This window comes from Macaca nemestrina, chromosome 2, assembly GCF_043159975.1.
Source record: "Macaca nemestrina isolate mMacNem1 chromosome 2, mMacNem.hap1, whole genome shotgun sequence".
Classification (NCBI taxonomy): domain Eukaryota; kingdom Metazoa; phylum Chordata; class Mammalia; order Primates; family Cercopithecidae; genus Macaca; species Macaca nemestrina.
In genome coordinates, this window is record NC_092126.1 from 203628573 (window position 1) to 203634752 (window position 6180).

The following is a 6180-nucleotide window of genomic DNA, read 5'->3' on the forward strand; positions in this document are numbered from 1 at the left end:
GGAGTTAATCAAATAACAACCATAATCATAGTAATAATTATGACTATAATTAACTTGTATTTAAATACCAGGTGCTTTGCCTGTAGACACTCATTTTATCCTCACAACTATAGGAGGCAGCAACTAGTGTCATCCTGAGGCATAGAAAGGTGAAGTCAGTCACCCAATTTTAAGTGGCAGAGGAAATTTTTGTGCCCATGTGGTGTGGCTCGAAGCCCACGCACTTGAACACTATGACAGATAGCATGGACAACTAGGCAGGATTAAAGAGAAGTGGCATAATTGTTTCTCAATTGGTATAATAAAGGAAAATTTGGTAAATATTGTTTCTAAGAGGAATACTTTGATTTTGTATAACAGAACAATATAAGTGAACTAAATGTTGTTTAGGAAGGATTTTAAGCTCATATTGATTTAATCTGCCTCATTGGGGACGTGTGCCTCAAATACCCTCTTCCTCCTTTTTCATCTTAGAGAGAGGTTTCCTTTCCCTTTTTTTTTTTTTTTTTTTTTTTTTTTTTTTTTGTGAGACAGTGTCTTACTTTGTCAGCCAGGCTGAGTGCAGTGGCAGTCATAGCTCACTGTAGCCTCCACCTTCTGAGCTCGAGTGAGCCTCCTGTCTCAGCCTCCTGAGTAGACACCAGCATAGCTGGGGCTACAGGGGTGCACCACCACATCTTATTTTTTGGTAGAGATGGGATTTCAGCATTTTGCCCAGCCTGGTCACTTGGAGAGAGGTTTCTAGTCATATATTCAGTATGTTACTTTTCTTTAGATCTTGCTTATTCAATTTTTTAATCAATGGCATGAATAAAGATATAGACTGCAAACATATGTTGGCTTATTTAATACCAGACTCAAAAATAATATGCCTAAGCATATAAAACCAAATGTAGTAGAAACAAGTATCAACTTTTATCTTTAGTTTTATGAAATGTATTTTTAAGATATTTAAACTTGAAATGCGTGTCACAGTGTTACGTAAGTTTTGGTTCATTCGTCTTGCTCTGCTCCTGTAGAATAGGTATAAGATGATTTTGCAGAATTCTTAGCAACTATATAGTACTTATCTCCTAGAACTTGTTCAATAATAATTGTTAGAAGGATTCATGGACTAAAGAATTAATAGATATAGATGGAAAACAAAAGTATTTTATTTTACAAAGATCAGAATTAATTTACTAAAATCTAAATTTCTGCTAGTAATATTAAATACATGTAGGATAAACTACAAGAATGATAAAAATATTGCATTGTAAGAGTGATTAAAAACTTGATATATTGTTAGACAACAACCATATATTATGATTGTTTTTCAGGCCTCTCATTTCAAGAGAGATTTTAGTACAATGCAAAGCATCAAAAATAACTTTAAAATATGATGACTGCTGTGAAATTCATGAAACATGAATAAAACCTTAGCCTATTCCATGCTGATTTCAAAGAAAATATAAGAAATTGATTTTTACATACTCAAAGGCTTTCCAAAGAGAGATTAGAAATGTTGTGTTTTTCCAGAGACTTACATATTTCAGAAAAGCCAATTTAATCTCAAACTCTGAAAGTCATTTTGTAAAGTACATTGGTAATAATTGCATCTGCTACTTCACAGGGTTTGTGCTCTTAGGTGAAAGGTGTCAAGCAGATTGCCTTCAAAAGCGTTCCAGGTTTCTACTGAATGTAGCATAAAGGCCTCCCAGGTCCATCTTCAACAGATTGTGCAATTTCATGATTTGAAAAATTATATAGAGTCCTAATGAATTCATTCTGCAGCCTATGGACAATTTGAGTACTTAAATGTGATGAGACGAAGACAGGTAGTTGGAGTGGGTATAATAAATAGGAGGGTGTGGTTAAAAAGATATTGAGAAAACTTCATTATACAGAAGTCCTGGTTTAAAAAATGCCATGGGGCTGGGCCAGTGGCTCACACCTGTAATCCCAGCACTTTGGGAGGCCAAGGCAGGTGGATCCCTTGAGCTCAGGAGTACGAGACCAGCCTAACCAACATGGCGAAATCCCATCTCTACTAAAAATACAAAAATTAGCTGGACGTGGTGGTGGGCGCCTGTAATACCAGCTACTCAGGAGGCTAAGGCAGGAGAATCACTTAAACCCAGGAGGCAGAAGTTGCAATGAACTGAGATCGTGCCACTCTACTCCAACCTGGACAACAAAGTGAGAACCCATCTCAAATAAATAAATAAATAAATAACGGACATTGAAATAGTGATGTGAGTCCAGAGCTGGTTGAATTTCTCAGATTACTTCAACTGATGCTTGTTTTCAGGGAGATACACATAGAATTGCCACTTGGACATGGTCTTTTAAAAAATAAAAACACGCTTAAATTTGATAGACTGGGCAAGTTAATAAATCAAGAATGATAGGTTTTTTAAATTGTAAAGTGGGAAAACTATTGTACAAACTGTGGATGGGCAGTACTAACCTAAGTGAAGACTAAAATTAACAGTTAGACAATCCTTCTTGACTAAATACCTTGGATATAGCACCTGGCTAACTTTGTAGAGACGTGTAGTTCCCATGTGGGTAATATGGATACATGCTAAGATATAATATGAGATTGTTAAATCTGAAGTGAGGTTATAAAAATAATTTCATTTCAAACATCAGGTCTGATTTTTTTTCATAATTATATTACATTTATGCAGTACAACGTGATGTTTTGATATACATCTACAATTTAGAGTGATTAAATCAAGCTAGTTAACATATCCATCACTTCTCTTCCTTGATATTTTTGTGGTGATACATTTGAAATTATTCTTAGTTATTTTGAAATATACAACATATTATTATTGATTACAGTCATCCTGCTTTGCAGTAGATCTCGAAACTTATTCCTCTTGTCTAACTGAAACTTTGTACCCTTGGACCAGTAATTCCCCATTCCTTCATTCCTCACCTAACCACTGCCTCTGGGAACCATTATTCTTTTACCAATACAACATTTTTTTAATGCTTTAGGTTCTGGGATACATGTGTAGAACATTCAGGTTTGTTACATAGGTACACTCTTACTGCATATTTCCATTCCTTGGTTTTTTGTAGAAATACTTACTTATGCCTAGACCCTATGCCAGATCAATTAAATCAGAATTTCAGGAAGAGTGGCCTATGAACCTGTGTTTTTTTAAAAAAAACTACCCAGATATTTTGAATATCAAGCAAAGGATGATAGCTACTGTCTCTAAATCCTAAAGAGCCTAAATTTCCAAAAAATAATTTTTGCTTTATTCTGAAGATGTGAGTGTCATAGCGGTTCAAAAGGATGGACTATAGAGGAATAAAAATGAAAAGGGGGAAAAGACAAGTTTAAAAAATATAATATAGTCCACACGAGAGGGGATAATAGCAGGGAATATGAGGCTAGATAGAGTAGAATTATATCAGAGGTAAAATTAAGTGGGTTTGGTGATTTAACAGATAAAGTGGAGGAAGAGGGTGAGATGAATGGACAGGAGGTAAAAATAAAGGTGGAGTGTCTGGCCTTGATGACCAGGTGTGTGGTATCCCCATAAATTGCCTGTGCAAAGCCGGCAGAGGAGTGAGTTGGACGAGGAAGTATGGGAGAAGCGAAAAGGAGGAGTTCCAAAATGAGCATGTGGAGTTTGTGAGTACCATGCGGTTTCCCACTGGGGAGGCCCAGAAGGGAGGCCCATGTGTGTCTCTAGCAGAAAATAAATGTTGAAAATACAGGTACAGATTCAAGAGGAATAAAATGACAGGCGTTTCTGGAGCCATGGCTACAAATTAAATCACCAGTAAGAGACTATAGATGGTAAGAGCAGAGGATGGAGGGCCAGAGATTATAGAGGATGAGAGCAGAGGATGGAGGGCCAGAGATTATAGCTGGGAAGAGCAGAGGATGGAGGGCCAGAGATTATAGGGGATAAGAGCAGACGATGGAGGGCCAGAGATTATAGATGATAAGAGCAGAGAATGGAGGGCCAGAGATTATAGATGATAAGAGCAGATGATGGAGGGCCAGAGATTATAGGGGATAAGAGCAGACGATGGAGGGCCAGAGATTATAGATGATAAGAGCAGAGAATGGAGGGCCAGAGATTATAGATGATAAGAGCAGACGATGGAGGGCCAGAGATTATAGATGATAAGAGCAGACGATGGAGGGCCAGAGATTATAGATGATAAGAGCAGAGGATGGAGGGCCAGAGATTATAGATGGGAAGAGCGGAGGATGGAGGGCCAGAGATTATAGATGATAAGAGCAGAGGATGAAGGGCCAGAGATTATAGATGGTAAGAGCAGAGGATGGAGGGCCAGAGATTATAGATGATAAGAGCAGACGATGGAGGGCCAGAGATTATAGAGGATAAGAGCAGAGGATGAAGGGCCAGAGATTATAGATGGTAAGAGCAGAGGATGGAGGGCCAGAGATTATAGATGATAAGAGCAGACGATGGAGGGCCAGAGATTATAGATGATAAGAGCAGAGGATGGAGGGCCAGAGATTATACGGGATAAGAGCAGACGATGGAGGGCCAGAGATTATAGGGGATAAGAGCAGACGATGGAGGGCCAGAGATTATAGATGATAAGAGCAGAGGATGGAGGGCCAGAGATTATACGGGATAAGAGCAGACGATGGAGGGCCAGAGATTATAGGGGATAAGAGCAGACGATGGAGGGCCAGAGATTATAGATGATAAGAGCAGAGGATGGAGGGCCAGAGATTATAGATGATAAGAGCAGAGGATGAAGGGCCAGAGATTATAGATGGTAAGAGCAGAGGATGGAAGGCCAGAGATTATAGATGATAAGAGCAGACGATGGAGGGCCAGAGATTATAGATGATAAGAGCAGACGATGGAGGGCCAGAGATTATAGATGGTAAGAGCAGAGGATGGAGGGCCAGAGATTATAGAGGATAAGAGCAGAGGATGGAGAGAGATTATAGATGATAAGAGCAGACGATGGAGGGCCAGAGATTATAGGGGATAAGAGCAGACGATGGAGGGCCAGAGATTATAGCTGGGAAGAGCAGAGGATGGAGGGCCAGAGATTATAGATGATAAGAGCAGAGGATGGAGGGCCAGAGATTATAGATGATAAGAGCAGAGGATGAAGGGCCAGAGATTATAGATGGTAAGAGCAGAGGATGGAGGGCCAGAGATTATAGATGATAAGAGCAGACGATGGAGGGCCAGAGATTATAGATGATAAGAGCAGAGGATGGAGGGCCAGAGATTATACGGGATAAGAGCAGACGATGGAGGGCCAGAGATTATAGGGGATAAGAGCAGACGATGGAGGGCCAGAGATTATAGGGGATAAGAGCAGACGATGGAGGGCCAGAGATTATAGCTGGGAAGAGCAGAGGATGGAGGGCCAGAGATTATAGCTGGGAAGAGCAGAGGATGGAGGGTCAGAGATTATAGAGGATAAGAGCAGACGATGGAGAGCCAGAGATTATAGGGGATAAGAACAGAGGATGGAGGGCCAGAGATTATAGGGGATAAGAGCAGAGGATGGAGGGCCAGAGATTATAGCTGGGAAGAGCAGAGGATGGAGGGCCAGAGATTATAGGGGATAAGAGCAGACGATGGAGGGCCAGAGATTATAGATGGGAAGAGCAGAGGATGGAGGGCCAGCTCTTGAAAAGCTCCAGAATTTAAGAGTTGATGAGAGAAGCCTAGAAAGAATAGCAATGGAAGACCTTAGAAACATAAGTAAGCCAAGCAAATATGGTATCACAGAAGCTTATAACAGAAGGTAATTTAAAGAATGAGAGGCCAACATCCATATATTTACTTACATAAAAAACAAAACAGAAACTGGAGCCTGCAAATGAATACAGCCAAGAACCAAAAATTTCACCAACACTTCAAGGCTGCCACTATTGGCAACTTGGGAGGGACAATGTTTATATCAGTTGGGATTATCTTGTGAATTAATGAAAATTTAGCTACAGGGCACACAGGATCAACTTCAAGCAACCTGAGGTTAACAACTGTGAATCACCCATTTTTCTATCACCACTCCCCCAACATATTCCATAATACCTAGAGTATGGTGAGTGATTATTAGATCTCTATACCTTTTGGTATTCAGTAGCAGACTGAAATGGCCAAAAGATTCGATCCAAAGTGACAGCACAAGAGAAGTTAACGTCATAATCATTCATTTTTATTGTAT